This window comes from Diplotaxodon limnothrissa, linkage group LG14 (genome assembly GCF_057381915.1).
Source record: "Diplotaxodon limnothrissa isolate DT_005_m linkage group LG14, D_limnothrissa_male_GT1.1, whole genome shotgun sequence".
Lineage (NCBI taxonomy): Eukaryota > Metazoa > Chordata > Actinopteri > Cichliformes > Cichlidae > Diplotaxodon > Diplotaxodon limnothrissa.
Window position 1 is genome coordinate 39,336,695 of NC_140609.1, and position 17,787 is coordinate 39,354,481.

Genomic DNA, 17,787 nt, shown 5'->3' on the forward strand with positions numbered 1-17,787 from the left:
CGTCAGGAGGCAGAGTTCAGGAGTCTGACAGCTGTGGGGAAGAAGCTGTTCCAGTACCTGGTGGTCTTAGTCCAAAGGCTCCTGTAGACGCCTTTGGAAGTAAAGCAAAGGGATTTGTGCAGATTTCATGGCTTTTTCATGCTTTGGGGTTGGTCCCACACAGATCCTATGGATGGCTGTGCAGGCTGTCATTCACATGCTGTAGCCGTTTACTGTCATCAGGGGGCGATGTCACAAACAACAGCTCTGTGGGCTGCTTTTGCTTGTGGTGCTAAAATAAAAAGTCAGTTGAAGCCACTTTCTGTGCTTTGCTCGAGTCTGAAGCACAACAGCTCGAAAGTGAAGGGCTCCCTGCAGATTCATCCGCACTGAGCTGCATGCCTTTGGTTTTCTGGAGCACCGCACACAAGCATCCTCGCTAAGGCTGTAATCTTACGCAAAGTGACACAAACACATATCTGTAAAATAGGCTTTACATCGATCAGCACGGTCCACACTTTGCCTCGAATAAGTGAACGATTATGGACCGGCATCTATGTGTGGAAGCTCCGGCACTTTATAGTTGGCCTTGTTTATCACAGCCCTCTACAGCTCCTGTTTATGCTATAGGCAGCACATTATTCTATTGTAACACTAACGTGTTACACACAAATTAATCAAAGCATATCAGTATCAAATATTTAGAACATGACTGCAAACATGTATGAGTGAAGAGATTTGTATGCATTTATATTTTTCCTGGGTCGAGTTTGTCCTGCAAATTCAGAGCTGCTCACAAAACACCTGATCTGCATTTCACTTTACTATATCTATTTCTCCTGTCTCCATCTCAGCTGGTACACACTTCCTGAGATAATTTCATTTGGGCAACGTTATATATGCCACAGCTCTGCTGCACGCGCTCAGTGGGATATTAATCTGTCCAGGGTGACATACTATGTTCTTCTTTTCTTTATCAAGGTGACTTACTATATTTAATTCCCCTCTTGCATTGAGCAGCATATACTTGTAAAGCCTATTTGTTAAACGGACACTGATATCCCATTGTCTGTGGCTGGTGTTGAATTTCCTTCAGTTTACTGTTTAAAATCAAGACGACTCTCATCTGTCGCCCTCACACACTTTCATTCCATTTCTTTCGCTTGTTTTTCTGGTTTCATACAGGAAAAAAAGAACAGAAAAAAATGAAAATGAGAAAATCTGACCCTCATTTGAATTAGCAAACCTCTGGAATGTTATCAGCGTGAAGCTGAATGAAACTAATTAAGCTGTCCAACAATATTTTCTGTGATCACTGTGGAAATCAGATCCCACTGTGGCAAATTATCCCTGTCACTGTACGACCACCAAAGTGTAAAGCCACCACGAGCTCACACCCGCGACCTCATATCAGTGTTCAGCACAGTGAAGCAGTCTTAAGCTCAACAGTTGGAAAACGCCTCTCATTCATCAAGAACCACTGCACACAGGCGCGAACTGAGGAAAGTGAGTAGGAGTGAGGTTTGTGAAGTGCAGAATGCAAACATGAAAATGCGACTGGAGCTTTTTAACAAATAAATGTGGTGTCCGAATCTGAAACCAAAAAGCTTGGAAAACAAATAAGAGCCACTGGAAGCTCAAACATGCTGTGAAGCTGCGCACGAGGGAAAAAAGAGCAACCAGTGAGTGAAAAACACCCACCAACAGGTGAAGTGTGCTTACTGACAAAATGGTGATAACATTGTGACCACCAACAATTGTTTTAGTTTTACAAACATGCACATCTTTAGGGGACATTTCAACCATCAGCTAATACGAAGAGCTAATACGAAGAGTGCCTCAAAGAGTTCCTGCATGCTTTATGGTGATTTAATGACAGCAAACAGTGAAGTGAGGCTCCTTACATCACAGGCATTCTGAAACTGAAGACTGCATATCAGACTCTGACTGCCCCAATTTAATACATTTTGCAGAAGTTATTAATCAGTATCAAAGCAGCTGTGGATAATAGATAATTTAACAACTATCTGGAATCCATCAGTTATCAAGAGGAACCTTTTTTCTTTCTTGGCCTCTAGTGAAACGTACGGTTATCCTGATAACATGCAGTTGATATCTGTGCCAAGGCTTCCCATGAGTGCAGATGAATTAGAAAATGCCAATAAAAAGCTAAAGTGTTGGCAGCTGGTGGTCTTGAGATTACGTTTCAGAAAATGGATTCCTCTCTACGCTCCACGCAGACTGTTCATGTAGCCCAGCCCTGCTTGGATTTAACCGCTGCAGCTTTTGTCTTGATGCATGCTCAATCATCCAGGTAAGAAAACCCCCAAATTAGTTGATGGTTAATGATAAAGGAAGTGACCTCGCAGCACATTGTTTGTCAGTGGTGCTAGTTTCAGTCATTGTGCAAACGTTTTGTTTTAAAAAGGATGGTTGAAGCTGCAGGTAGCTGAGAGTGAAGAAGTCCTCTGGATGAGTGAGGAAATGTTCCTCCCACTGAAAACGTTACGTCCAGATGAACACAATCAATGTTTGGAGATTTATCAGCTTTTAAATCATTTTAAATTTCTGCTGACTGTTGACAAATTATAACTAATCGCTTTTTTCCAAATAAACATTTTTTCAGTAATTGCGTTCATTTCACCTCACTGGGGAAGCCTCCAGCAGCCCAGGCCCACTGCAGTGTAACTAAAGGAGGGTTTAGCAATAACTTACAGAGCCCTGTCACTGCTCATTTAGCATTTAATTTTCTCCAAAATGTAGGAAATTAGGGGTTAGGGTGATGGCTACTTCTCAGGAATTATAATTTAGACATCAGAGGGTTCACTGGCCAGTACTCGGACTTCACATATTCAAATATAAGCATCATTACAAGCAGAACTCAAAACTCGTTCAGGGGCAACAAGGGGGTTTTGGAGGTTTCCTGTGTCATCAGCAGATGTCGAGAAAGCATATTGCTTAAAAGATTTGCATTTACATTTGGAGATTTGTTACATTTGGAGATTTGTTACATTTGGAGATTTGTTACATTTGGAGATTTGTTACATTTGTCACGGCCCTGGCTGGGTTAGGGCCTGTGTGGGCGAGTGTTTGGCAACGAATCCTTTTTAGTTACTTTTCAGTTTACTGACCAACGCTTGTTTTGTTTTGTTTCTTTAAATGGTGATAGCAGCTTGTCCGTCTCTTTTAGTTGAGTTATTAATAGAAACTTTAATAAAACTCTTTAATTTAACCATTTTGCCTCTCTGTCTCGTTTTTCTGACCCAGACACTTTTTGTTACTTTTCCTAATCGCCTGGACCCTTTCAGAGCAACGTAACACATTCAATTCCTATTTCTACAGATTTTGTAAAGATGGCTTTGCTTGGTTGAGTGATGTGGGCCTAACTGAGACACACAGCATGGATGAGAACAGTCTGTACACTTAATTACAGGATTCATATTCTCCACTGCTCTCCCTGACACTCGTCTTTAAACTGTTTTAAGTCTTTCTTCAAGTTCTGTTTCGTTGTATTCCCGTTGTTTTCATTACATGATCATATATGAGCTGGACTGAAGATTTAGTGAACTTTTATCCTGCCTGCTGTGTTTGGCACTGGGTTTCTTTCTGGACTGTTTCATAACTTAAAGCCTGACCATCAATACACCAAAACATATAAATACGTTTTAATGCATTAAAGTTTGAGGCATTTTAACAGGGCTGTGGGGACGACTCACTTTTGAAGCCAGCCTCAGGTGGCATCCAGAGGAACTGCAGTTTTATCCACATCGGCTTCATTTTCATGCAACTTGTTTAGTTTAAAACATGCTGACACTTCTGACTCTGAGTCTGGATTATATTTTTATCAAGTTACATTATTCAAACCAAAATATTAAATGTTTTTATCAATATACAACCAGCATGTGGTACAATCCATGTGAGATTCTCCTGAGTGTCTTAGAGTAGGACAGATGTAGAAATTCTCTCTCAGGAAGAATAACTGAAAAAAGCCAGATCACATTCTTCTGGTCAGGACGTACAAAAGAAATGTGCACAGATGAACCACTGTCTGATGAAATCTCAGCAGATATAGATAGGCGAAGTATATAACTCCATCCTTTTAGGGATAAAGTGTAAAATTACCATGACATTCACATTCACTGAGCCACCACACACAGACCTGCTGGGGCTCCTCAGGGGGGCATTAGCACACAAAAGCAAAGCCAAGCAGCAGATCAGGCTGCTGTTACTGCCAAACAGTCAGGCCTCAGGAATTCATTTTGGCACAGATGAAGAATGAAAAATTGCTCTGACATTTACAGCACACATCCCGCTGCAGCAGAGTCGACAAACAGTGGGAGACAGCCACAAAACTAGGTTAAGATTTTTGCCATTATTAAGTTATCCTCACTAATTCGTAAGATTAGGACTGAGATCCCACATTAGAACCAAATTTCTCTGAGCTTTCATTGCAGCGTGCAAATCCAGGGATGCTAAGACGACCACAGATTCTAGTTGCGTGAACGAATTAGCTGAGAAGCTAACTATAAAACCTGTCATGTTTATATAGTGTAAGACGACCAGAGCTCAGTTGGTGTTTCAGTGGTGAACCAAAATAATTTCACCTACTCACTGGGTGCACAGAGAGAAAACTGAATAGAACAGAAAATAGACCTTAAGGAAATGTAAACCTGGCAGAAAAGAAACAACTTCTCCAGTTAAGTTTAATAAAAGACACAGAAACTAAATGGAAACTTAGAGCTGGAATTGGGTTGCAGAGTGGCTTGCAGGCATCATTTTAATACTAGTCAAACCTCTTGAGAGGTATGCAACCCTCCGTGGCATGAAGTTTTTTACGCAAATATTGACATGTGGGGTATCCACAGAAACCTTAGAATCTAAACGCTCATATAAACCATTTCTACAACAACCAAACACAGTGAGAACAAGCAATGATTAAAAGAGCAGTTACGTAATTGTGCAAAAGTCTTCTAAACACACACAACGGAGCCACGAACTCTCCCGACTTCATGTAAAAAGGGAACCAAAGCCTGGTTAGCTAGCTGGGCTCTCACAGATCCCCAAACTCCAAGTTTCAACACGCTCCGACCAAAATCCAGTGAACCAGCCACAAAAGAAGACCACCATGGAATCATAAATCTTGGCACAGATGATGTTTAAATGTTGATTACTGACTATCTGTGTTCTAGCCTCAGTAACTTTGACACAGTAACAACTGCTGCAGTATTTAAACCTCTGATGAAATCTGTTAGCTTTATTTTGATACCAAGATTGTTTACACAGAGTTTGTGATTGCAGAGAAATACTCCATGCAGGAGGCTCAGAAAGCCCTTTGGGGCTCACCAGAACAGCACCTTTTGAGTTGCAAGGGTTTCCCGCCTAAGAAACACCTTTCATAAACAGCTTTCCACTCTTTTCTTTTCCCCTTTTTTTTCACCGGTGGTCTCACCAGTGTTACCAGTGTCTGCCTCTGAGACAGCTTAGCTGAACTCTCTTTAATCAGGAATAATTAACCTTGTGAATTGAAAACAGTGTATTGTCTGTAAATTTACAGTATGTGCGTGTTTCATCAGTGTACTATTTGACTTGTCACTCCAGTGGTCATTCAGCTGATGAAAAGAATTTGAAAAGCTCTCAATTTGATTGGTTATTTACGGTTTCTTGAACAGACAGAGAAAAACTATGAAGGCGCACTGTTTCGTTGGGACTGCTGTTCAATACTGAACTCAGTATGATTGTGTGTCTGCGCACCGCTGCCAATTAAATGATAATAGAAAATACCAGGGAAAAGAATTATGGAAGTGTTTCTCTCATCGGTGAAAAGCGGGCATGCCATCACATAATGACATACAGTAAACACACCCATGAATGTGCTGTTAGAATTATCATCTCTGCTGCCACGAATTCAGATTTGACAATGAATGCTTTGAGTGAAAGATAAAGAAAATATTAACCACACTGAGAAACTGAGACTCTTTTTAATTGAGAACAGTGTGAAAAAACCTTGAAATAAACATGATTATCTCTAACAAACTAAACAACGAGGAGGTGGGAACCAAACAGAAGCTACACAAAGCTTATCCACTGTTTGAGCAGCTCTGATACCTCCGCAATAAATCAGCCATTGTGAAGAAATGCTTTGAAATAATAAGAGTGTGATGTTTTATGGGACTGATGCCGCAGTGAGACAAAACAATTGCATGCAAATAAGAAACAGAAATTAGAAGGCAGATATTGAAAATGAAACACAGAAATAAAAACATGAAAATGTTAAATAATACTAAATAAATACTAAAAATAGAGCACAAACTAATGGATGAAGTATCGAGATAGGTATGACGAACCTGCGATGTTACAGAAATATAATAATCGAAAAATGGGCATTCGGATTTGTGAAAAAAGTCCCGCCCAGCGAGCATGCCGGGATCTCTTTGTACTGATGGTGCCTTACATCTTGTTGCCCCATCCAGTATATTTTCTCCTGAGAGGTTTCGTCTTTAGGTTCAGAAGTACCTAAAAGGTAGTGAAGGGTTTCTTGCTTTGGCAATGAATCACTAACAAACCTAACATACATGCCTTTGGTCTCTGGGCAGAGCGGGGTACCTGAAGGAAATTCATGGATGCACAAGAAGAACATGAAAACTTGACACAGACACAGAGAAGGCCGACACACTCTGAAATGTAACATAGGTTTACGAATAGAATGAACAAACTGATGAAAGTGATGAAACTAACACAGAAACGTGAAGCTGAACAAGAAATGGAGTTTGGGTTTGACCGTTTCTGGTTTTGTGGCACAACGTCAAGCCAGTTATAGCTTACCCAGTTTGGTGTGGAACTGGAGTGAAACCTTAAACAGAGCCAGCTAAACAAAAAACACAAACAAAACAAGTCAAAGCCACAAAACATCGCAGAAGAAAGCAGCAGCAGCTATCAGAAATGTATTCAAAGTGCTCATTGTGTTTTCTTAACTGCTAGTTGTTTTTTTTTAACTGAACTCTGGCTCATTTTCCCCTTGGTGTGGTTCTCTGGTGCACACAGTGATCGCACTCGGGTACAGACCAAAACAAGGTCTCAGTGCAGTTCCAAATGAACTCCAGAGTGGTTGATGGGAATGATGGGAATGTGATCCAACCTCCATCTGAACCAACACCAGGGGTACATTCCAAGTTTTAGCTAAAAACATATGCTTTGTATTTTGGGATTCAACGAGGTACTACAGATGTGCAAAAATCTATACGGGCTACATACTAGCTGTGAAATGAACATAAATTCTTCATGTTCTCCAATAGTGCAGAACACCTTCTTCCTGGCAAACGAATGACTGAACATTCTTACGTGACGCATTTTGGTTCACTTGGAGTTCACATGGAACTCCAGCATAAACCATGAACTCCAGGCAATGCCCCAAGTCACTCTGCAGGGAAGATATGATGCCCACACTGTGGAGGACAGAGGAACAGCCTCTGGAATTAAGATTTGAACTACCGTCAGTTCTGGTCACCTAAATTCAACTACATACAGATCTATGGAACTGGAGTTCTTAAAAGTGTCTTCTGTCCATCCATCCAGATGTTGTTGCACCAGACGTCTACTTTGAAATGTTGGACTAAAATAGTATCTAGTCTTAAATCCTCGATTGCCTGTGGGGGTCTGAAGGGCTAAAATAATAACAGCATCCATAAGCACATATTCCCCTGATTTCCCCAAACAAAACTAAAACAACTGCTGACTCAGCACAACTATTGAATAATAACACCAATGAGCCTTGTGCCTTTAGAAATAAACTCCATCATCATAACATCATTTGTGCAACATTTTGGGTTCACAGTCTTGCTGTGCAAGAGCATCAGGAATTCTTCAAAGTTCTCACACGGCTGTAAAATGTGGATGCTCACTCAGCCTCCTGCGCGCCTGCTCTTTGCTAACAACACCTCCGGAGAAGATGAAGGGTTGTGGGTGGGGGTGGGGTGATGTGCGGAGGAGAGGTAGAGCCCATTCGAGGCATTTTATTTGCTACTCTATCATCAAAAGTGGATGTGTGTTATTGCTGAAGAAGCACCATTATAATTGACAAACCGTAGCTTTGTTTGACAGTCCAACTCGTAGCCAAAGGTTTTTTTGCACAGCCAGCAGGAAATGCACAGCCAAAGCCTTGAAGCTGCTGACATTAAATAATATGACAAGTCAGAAAAGAGCAGGGACTTTAATGTTAATTGTGCTCACATTTAGAAGTGCCAGCGTGTCGGATTACTGATTCAAATATCAGAGGTGAAACAGAAGTAACGAGCACACATTTAAAAGGTGTTTTAAACTGGCCAGCTTTACAGAAGAGATAAATGTTGAGAGGTACATCTAAAAAAAAACCCACCTTTATGGATATTTTACATTTTCACATGAACTGTTTGTTTTTGTATCTCATCCACCAGGATACTGGTTGTCAGGGGCGTGGCTTCTTTGATTGATACAGGCAGCTTGAGCCAAAGGCTACCTGCTAGATCTCAGCTCCATCTGAGTCGACCGCTGATTTTTTTTAACCAAATTTAATAAAAGCTAATAAATAATTTGGCTTGTCCTGTGGTTAATTGTACAAACACAAACGTTATGCTTCATCTTTGGTGATTTTGCAGCATTTTATCAGTGTGTTACTGAGCACTTATTAGCAGGAATGTGTTTCTGAATGCAGCGTGTTAACCAAGCTTTCTAATATAAGCTTATGAGCTCACTCTGACTCCACACACTAACAATGGCATCCAAAACGCTAACGCTCAGCGCTCAAATGACAGAATCCAGAAACTATAGCACTGTGATTACTTCTTCTCTGCTAGATTAGATTTTTTCTGCATTATTTCTCAATATACATATAATTTTGTTGAGAATAAAACCTCATTTTGCTCCTCTGTGCCCATCACTGTAGAGGCGTTGCTGCACCTCTTCCACTGAATGACCATGAAAGAAACACAGCGGTATACAGGGTGCACTGTAATAGGCCTGTCTGCTCCACTGCTTTGTCCAGATCAATAAAGTTATAAAGCGACACAGAGAGGGAGCCAGTAAGGCCAAGCAGCCTGTCGGCAGCCGGATGTGTCCTCGGTCCCTTGGCTGAGTCCACCGCTCCTGTCAGGACTGTAATATGTCTGTTGACCTTGAGTTTACTGCGAAGGGAAGAGGGAGCGCCACACACATTAAGAGCTATTCTGCTTCCAAAAGTGTTTTCAAAGTTCAACAGCAGCAACATTATGTTTACATTTATGGGTATATTTATGGCATTTGCCTGAAACTCTTCGCAAGCTCAGTATTCATGGAGCTTTGGCCAGACAGCTCCAGGGAGCGGACAGCCCTTTTCCCAGTCTTCTTTATATTTACAGCATCTGAATGGCTGGACTTTAGGTACCTTGATGCAGCAGTGATGTACTAAAAGTTTCTATAAAATAAATTGTTTGCATTATTTTATAGAAAAGCTGAGGGGACGGAGGCTAAAAAAAGCTTATCACTGCAAAGAAATATTCAGCATTCAAAGGAAGCACGGCGTGACTTTTGATAACTGGTTGTGCTTCAGTACTGAATTATGATCAAAACATTTAAATATTAACAATTTTGCACGTTTGTAGCTCTCCACTCTTCTCTCATAACTCATTCTGAGTTTGATAAGATGGCATTTTTTTAATATAACTGAGTCTGGAGTATAAAAGCTTCACTTCCTTAACAGGTAAAGGAGTGAAGATGTGAATATAATTATTGCATGGCCTCCACCTAATTGAAGGATATCTGCCTGAAATCCATCGTGCTGCAGTTTGTGTCCGTAACACGGCGGGCAGTACCAGCTTTTTATTCATTGGTAGATCGCTATAGTCGAAGCACTCTTGGTCAACATGAACCCCACATTACTCCAGACACATCCATTACTGTTTATGTATGAATGTGATACGCAGGCCGCGGTGTGATAACGACAATGTATGGAAAACGATGACGTTTGACCAGAACCGCATCCAACTCCACAGCAAAGAAGCTGAGATATCCCCAGATGAGTGAAAACAGTTGACCCAGTGAAGCAGTTCTCATAATTATGAACCTGGAATCATTTTAAACTGCACAAAGAAAGATGGACAACGGTTTAACTATGTTTCGTAAAACTGACGCAGCAGCCTCTGAACTTTTCTTTTCACAGAGGATACTGAGATTTATATCATGCATCATCATTAAGTATATTGGGATATGAATCTTGTATAACCAGACCTCAGTAATTTCAGCTCTACGGAGACTGCAGTAGCCTCAAGTTTGAGTGTGACCACTTTATCATTGCAATTGTGGCCGTGGTAGTTACAGGCCCATTACAGCCAAACTCCCAAAGCTGCTCTTTCTGCTGCGAGGGCATTTCAAACTGCAACCTCTGTCTGAGTCGCAGGTCGAATTGGTGGGTTTCCTAATGACTGTCCTGGTGTGGTGTGCAGACAACACCAACACATCATACAAGTGCTTAATTAATAGCAACCAACATATCAGCAAGAAATGCTAGTTTGGGCAAACAAATCTCAACAACTTTACTTTTTCTCTGTTCCATTTAAATTGTCCATGAGACAGTCGTATCTGTAGGACTTCCTCTAAAACCGCAGTGCAGCCTGTTGGCCACCGAGCAGGTTCAAGAGTTTGGTCTTGGGCTCAAGCAATGGTAATGACTAGCAGAAACGAACAACCTCTCGTCTCAAACACAATTCTCTGATCTTTGAGCCTCTGTGACGCATCAGAAAACGCCTCTGTCAGTGCGCCCCAGGGCAGCTGTGGCTACAATGTAGCTTGCCATCGCCAGTGTGTGAATGTGTGTGTGAATGGGTGAATGACTGAATGTAGTGTGAAGCGCTTTGGGGTCCTTAGGGACTAGAAAAGCGCTATACAAATGCAGGCCATTTACAAATGTCAAGGCTCTGTTGTCATACTCATTGTATTTCTCTTTGTCAACACGCTTACGCCTCCATTAATGCATTTTTAATATTAATATGTTATAACTTGTGCACAGCTTCATAAATCTTACATGTTAATAATATTAATAAGGGCAATGTGTAAACTTTTGTGACATTGTGCAGATGACACTGCTGAGTACACGTTGTGACCTACAGTGGCCTTTAAAACCATTAAACAGCATCTTTAAAGGCAGGAAGTTCAAACAAATGTTGTTATTGCCACTGTAGCCTTTGTTTCATTCTCATTTACTCAGCTTTACCATTTTTTGCTCACTTTTTTCTTAAAGTCTGTATTTTTAAACCAGTGCTCTTTAGTCGAACTGTTGGTTGGTTTAGGAGAAGATCGAGTTTAGGCTGAAATAAAACATTTCTAGCACCTGTTTAAAAGCTTTAAATTTTCTTCTGGTGGGATTCTAGCATGACGAGTCCCCATTCTTCTACACGACATGGAAAATTTAGGGCTTTCTTGATTTTACAGTTTTTCATTTCTGAGCCTGGGCTCGCAGATGTATGTGAAAACTGAATAAAACAACAGTATAATGGTTGGACTTTTACTTTATGTAACCCCTGAAGGTTTGTCATACCACAGTGGGATTAGACAAGGTTAACACCTGACCATGGCGAACAGTTGCGGACATTGCAGGTCAACCCAGTATCACAGCAAAGCGCGTAACAGACCTGCTGGTCCATCTTGTGGAAGTCTCTCCTAGGCTTGAAGTGCCTTGCAGTACCAGCAGAGGGCGATAATTCAAAGCCAACATAAAAACAGCAATGGGCTTTCAAAGAAAGCCAGCTTTTGTCCCTCTTTTGGGGGGAAACTCCCACTGGGTTTAAATCTGGGACTCTCCACCATTTGACCTTAGAACTGAAGAAGCTTCTCGGATGAGAGGTGAAACGTCTTCAAGCAACTTAAAGAAGTCCAGACGCTTTTCTTTCCAAGCTCCTTAGCTTTCAAAGAAACATTCCCCAATACAGATCAGCAATCTAGCTTAACCTTACCTGGCATAAAGGGTCAATAACGACTTGTTGGTTTTAATTCACTGTAGCTCTCTGCTGCAACTTAAACATTTCACGCTTATGGGAGGTAAAGCATGACACCCACATGATGGACCAGTGGGTCTATTATATGCTTTGCTGTAATATTGGGTTGCACAGAATGCTAAAATTTTGCACTGAAAATGGCAAAAGATTGTTGAGTTTCCTGTTCCGAGCCCAAACTGGGATACATCTGCCCATAAACGAAAACGAGTTAAATGCCACTGCCCCATTTCCACACACTGGACCATTAAGACCACAACCTCAGGGATGTGTAACCAGCAACACGCATTCACAAACCTGTTTAGTCAGACAGCACGTGATGAGACTAGCATATGAAGCTAATGAGGGATTCTGCAGTCTGCAGCTCATTCCAGCACCGAGGGGAATTTGCATAATGGTGGGAAATAACTATAGTAATGATTTAAGAAAAACTTTTGCTGTCACACTAATGCCAAACTGTTGCATTCACATGGTAACTGAGCGCAAACTGCTCTGCAGGTATCAGCTCAAACACGGAAGCTTCACTGCTAATGATGACTATTTATGAGTCCGTTATCTTGTCACACAGCAGAACTCAACAGCACAAACAAGTGAGAGGTGGAGAGGGAAGCCTCTTCAGTATGTAGGCCACGCTTTCATGACTAAACTTAAACTTCAAAACCTTTTTTTCACGTTACTTAATCAGACAGAGCTGAATATTCAGTAAAGAAACCTTCAGATGTGTAAAATCTTGAGATGACGTCCCCAAAAACAACAGCAGCCACCTTCTCCTGCCGTGGCTCTGTTGTTTTCCCGACTCATCTCACAGCCTTCACTCTCATTATTGCTGCTCTCATCCTGTGTCTGTACTTCTTATTATTCTGCTTGTGACCATTAGGCCTGCTCATCTCATTACTGTAATTCTGATTCAAGGTCCACACCTGCCATTACTGTGAGCACTCTGTCTCATTAGGAAAGTCCTGTCACTGCAGCAGTGAATGCGGCAGCAGTAAATTAGTTGTGATAGAAAAGCCTTCAATGACACGCGGAGTGGCAGTGGGAAAAAAGATGCGACTCTGTGTGCGTGTTTGTGTGTGTTAATTAATCAGAGAGACAAACTGCATCTGCACATTGTTGTGCATCTTGCATTTTGTGAGAACAGAAGAAGTGAAGTGTGCAGGTGAATGCAGGTTTGCTGTACTCAGGGGCCCATTTCAGCGTGTGTTATGAGATCTATAGCTACCTAATGGACCTATTTGCTTGTCCAAGTTGCTTCAAACGATTCAGCCGGAGCAAGAAACTAATGTGGCTATTAAGGCTGCATTACCCTAAGTCAGTGTTTCTCTGCACCGCGCTCTCGCACAAACACACACGCACTTTAATTGCGAACTCTTTGTAATGTTTTCTTCTATTACCAGTTTGTGTAATTCCCTTCAGTGCGGTCACCCTCGGGCTGCTGAACTCATTGCAACTTGCCACAGATTGATGAGCGTTAACCTTTAAAAATGACTTTTAAATCTTGTTTTCTGCTTTTAAAAAAAGAACTGGATTATTTTTTTGAGTCTTTTAAACCGTTTTAAATGCATCTTGCAGGAAAGCAGGACTGTCATCCGGTGCATAAAACTCATTTATCTACCTCCTTTTTTAACCCAGTGGAGTAAACTGTCTGATGTCATGTTTGATGTCAAGGTAACATACAGCGGGTTTGTGTCTGCACCGTTTCATTGATTTTCACATTCTCTAGTGGGTAGAAACTTCAGCTGAAAAGGAAACAGCGAGAACGGCAACGGTAACTCAACTTTTCATCCTGTTAATATTGCACGACTTTGCAACTCCTGTTATCATTTCATTTCATAGTTAAAATCAATCCTTATTGGAATAACACAAAAATAACTGCACACAATAAGTGAACAAATGACTTCTGCAGCACTGAAATCAGTAACAACGCTCGGCTCCATTATTTTTAGAATACGACAAAGTGAAATATGCAAATGTAGCAGTGGATAGAAGACGCTTTACTACAGCAGTCTCAGAGTTAAACTCTCCAGCAAGCCATAACTTTATTCTTTATTATTCTCTGTGGGCTATTCTTTCTTCCACAAGCAGATATGAGTTATTAGTACAGTTCCAGCTTAAATGCCAGTATCGTAGTTTCTTATTCCTAACACACAACATATGTCCACAAACACTAGACTCTCAGACACAATCACATATTTCCAACAGATTTTCTGCAACATCCAAAAGAAGCAAACTGCTCAGCAACTCAGTAGGAGGTGTGAGCGTGAAGCCCATCAAGTTCTGAGTTCTTTAAAAAATCTGATGGTTTGCATGGTTTAAATGCAGCCAGTTTCATTGCCAAGCACCTTTTGCTTCCAGTACAGCTTCTACAGTACGGATCACTGAGTCTCTCACTCCAGTATTTTACGTTGCTAACGTGCAGAGAGCGTTAACATCAGCTCTGCTCACATGGTTCAATTTTAATGAATTCACAAAGCTCGTCCTCATTATCATTATTGCTCTGGAGGCGATAGTCAGAGACACTCACACTGCACCTGGTTTCAGGAGTTTTCCGATTCACAGAAATGTGGAGGGACTGCACTGTTTGTCAATGTAAATATGAATAAGAATAACTTCATTGATCCCAGAGAGAAATTCATGTCTGACTTAGCTCACCTGCTATTTGAATGAGACTTGAAAAGCCTGATGGCTGTGGGTGCGAATGATTTTCTGTATCTCTGCATTATGCAATGGAGAGGTAGGTTTTTTGTTTTTTTGTTCTGTAAGGATGTTATAAAGTAGGTCACCAAAGCTGTTCCGGATGGCTTCCAACATCTTTATTGTGCATCTTTCAGCCACCTCCCCCAGTGTGTCCAGTCAGGCTCCAGTTACAGAGCCAGCTTTCCTCACTAGTTTGTTCAGTCTCCTTGCATCCTTGTTTCTGATTCTTCCTCCCCAGCAGACTGCAGCATAGAACAGCACAAGAAATCTCAGTTTTCTTAACAAAAAGAAGCAACTTACAGGATCCAATTTAAACTCTTACTTTTTGTTTTAAAGGCACTTAACAGCTGAGCTCCTTCTTACTGGTCAGAGCTCCTATTTATTTGTGCTCCAGAGAAAACCACGAGGTCCAGTTCAAAACTAATGTTATCCATTCCATGTGGCGACAGAGCCTTCTCTGTGGCAGGTCCCAGACTTTGGAATAGTCTTCCCCTAAATATTGCATCTGCACAAACACATTTTAAATCGTTACTGAAGACACATTTTTATGGTCTGGCATTTAACACACTTAACATTAACATTTTGGTTTTAACAGCCTTAGTTGTTCTTTTAGTTGTTTTTATTGACTTATTTATTTTTTTCTATATTTTACTGCATCATTGTTTTACATTTATTTGCTTTAGAGGCATTTTGCATTGTTAAGCACTTTGTGGAGCTGTGGACTGTTTGGAAATGTGCTATATAAATAAACTTGACCTAACTGTGCCCCTTTTAGCATAGCTTGTCTGTATTGAGGACCAATCTAGTTTGCTATCTAGGTGTAAGCCTAGATATTTATATTTTGTTACTACCTCTTTGTCCACCCCACTTTCACAGGATGGCGGGGAGGCCTGAATCATTGCAAATCTACTATCATTTCCTTCGTCTCCGAGGTGTTCAATATGAGGTCATTTTTGTGTTATTTCTAATTTCTAATATTTCTAACATTTTGAGTTATTTTCCAGTGTTAGAAAATCAGCACTGCTCAGTGTTAGCCATTGTTAATCTTCAAAACTGACTAGGTTACTTTTAAACATATAACACTGTCAAAAGTGTTAATTTAACACTCAACAGTGTTGTATTTAACACTCAGAGGTGTGGACCCATATAGACACTCTCCAGTGTTAATTTAACACTGGAGATTTTGCTGTGTACAAATTCTGAGAATGCATGAATTTATTGAGGAGAATACAGAGATTCTGACCTGGGACTGAAATAAACACAAAGCTGTCCTTCTTTTTAATCACAAAGAAAGCTGCATGAGAAGAAAAAAAGTTGGAATACTTACATTTTTATAGATAATGTAAATCTGCAGCCTGCCTCTCCTCCAGAAACGTCTCACTGTCCTGAATTTTAAATGTCCACCCTCATTCAAAACCATGTAGGTCGTGTTTTCATACCATTTCATTCCATGTCGTCAGAAAAAAGGACAGAGTTTATATAACTGAGTGTTTTTCCTGTAGGTGTGTGCTGATGTAGAGTAGCTGTCAGTTTCATATGACTGGATTACTTTAAGACAATAGAGTTAAATGTAATTATGTAAACTAAATTAAAGGCAACCACAGTCAGTGCCAGCAGTGTCACACTGAGCAGCAGCTTAACTCTTTACCAGGGAGGGGGGCCGTCCTCTTCTTACAGGGTTTATCGCAGCGATGGTGCTCATCCGGGTTCACGGGCTCATCCGTGTGGTGCACACGCCCTCGTAAATCGGACTGGAGGACCCAGCAGGCGCTCGTTAAAAGTCCTGTAAGTCTATCATTGGCTCAGTCACCTGCCCGTCAAAGTCTGCCAAGTTTGCCTGCACAGAAAGATCAGAAGGAGAGAAGAAGTTAAAAGTTGAACAGATGGAGGGTGGAACAGGAGGTGGCTGGTGCCATTGGGCTTCTTATCTTATCAGTGACACAGTGATGGAGCTCATTTTGACTGCTTATTAATCAGTCAGTGCTCAATTACAAACATTTCACTTCGGCTACAAACAAGTCATGTTTTGGAAAGATGTCTTTCATCATCTAACTTCTAAAAGTAATGAAACCCAGTGTCAGCATCATGCTAAGGTGGTCTGCCAAAGCCTTAGCCAATGACAGGGTCTGACTCACTCACAAGAAAGACTTATGGTTGAAGGCTAATAGCATTACCAAATCTGACCCCAGCATTGACTCTGCATATTATATACAATTTCATTTAGTGTTCAACATTTGTTTGTATTCAAAACTACTTAAAATTGAACCTCGTGCCAGCTGAGAATCCCCCAAAACTGCTGTGGCATATTTAATACTGATTTTAAACATCTGGGGACGTCCCCACCACCTGATGTACCAAACATGTCTGATCATTAGGGCTGCACTCTCAGGTTCAGTTGGTTCAGTCGGTTTAGCCGTTATCCTCTGATTCAACCAAGAAGTTACTGGTCTCACAGTTGTGCTGATTGTTTAAGGAGAAAAGTGTTATCAGTTATCAGTACTCTTTCAGGCTCGCTTAGAATTATTTGACAGCAGGAGGGACGGACTGCCTGCGTACACATTTGCAGAACCATGGACTCGGTCAACCCTAATGGCGATGGCACAATTACGTTTGGATTTTCTGAACTTGTAATCAAATTTGGCTCGAAAAAAATTAGCACCACATCAAACGAGTCATGGGCGTGGCTACATTTTGTAAAAACTGTTGCATGTCACTGTTCATATGGCATATCAGCTAAAAATGGTGACTCGTGTCTCCATTATTATGTTCCACTAAAGGGTTTGAGCGTGGATATATCCCAGTTTTTATATATTTGCCCCAGTAATGGCTTTATAAAGGCAGGATTATCCAACCACAGCTTAACTGGTCAACATCTACAGATGGGAAATCTCCATGCTCATAAAAAGATATCAAAGATTTTCACTGGTTTATACACTTTCTGTATAAGATTAACCACGGGTTCAGCAACATCAACTGTGTGACTCCACTTATCTGGACCATCATATTAATGTTTACATTTGAGAAGGTGATCAGTTCCCTTTAACCTTTACTCTTAGCTGCTTTGTGCTATACATGTAAGCACTGTAATGTGTCCCAAGAGTTACATGTTATTATT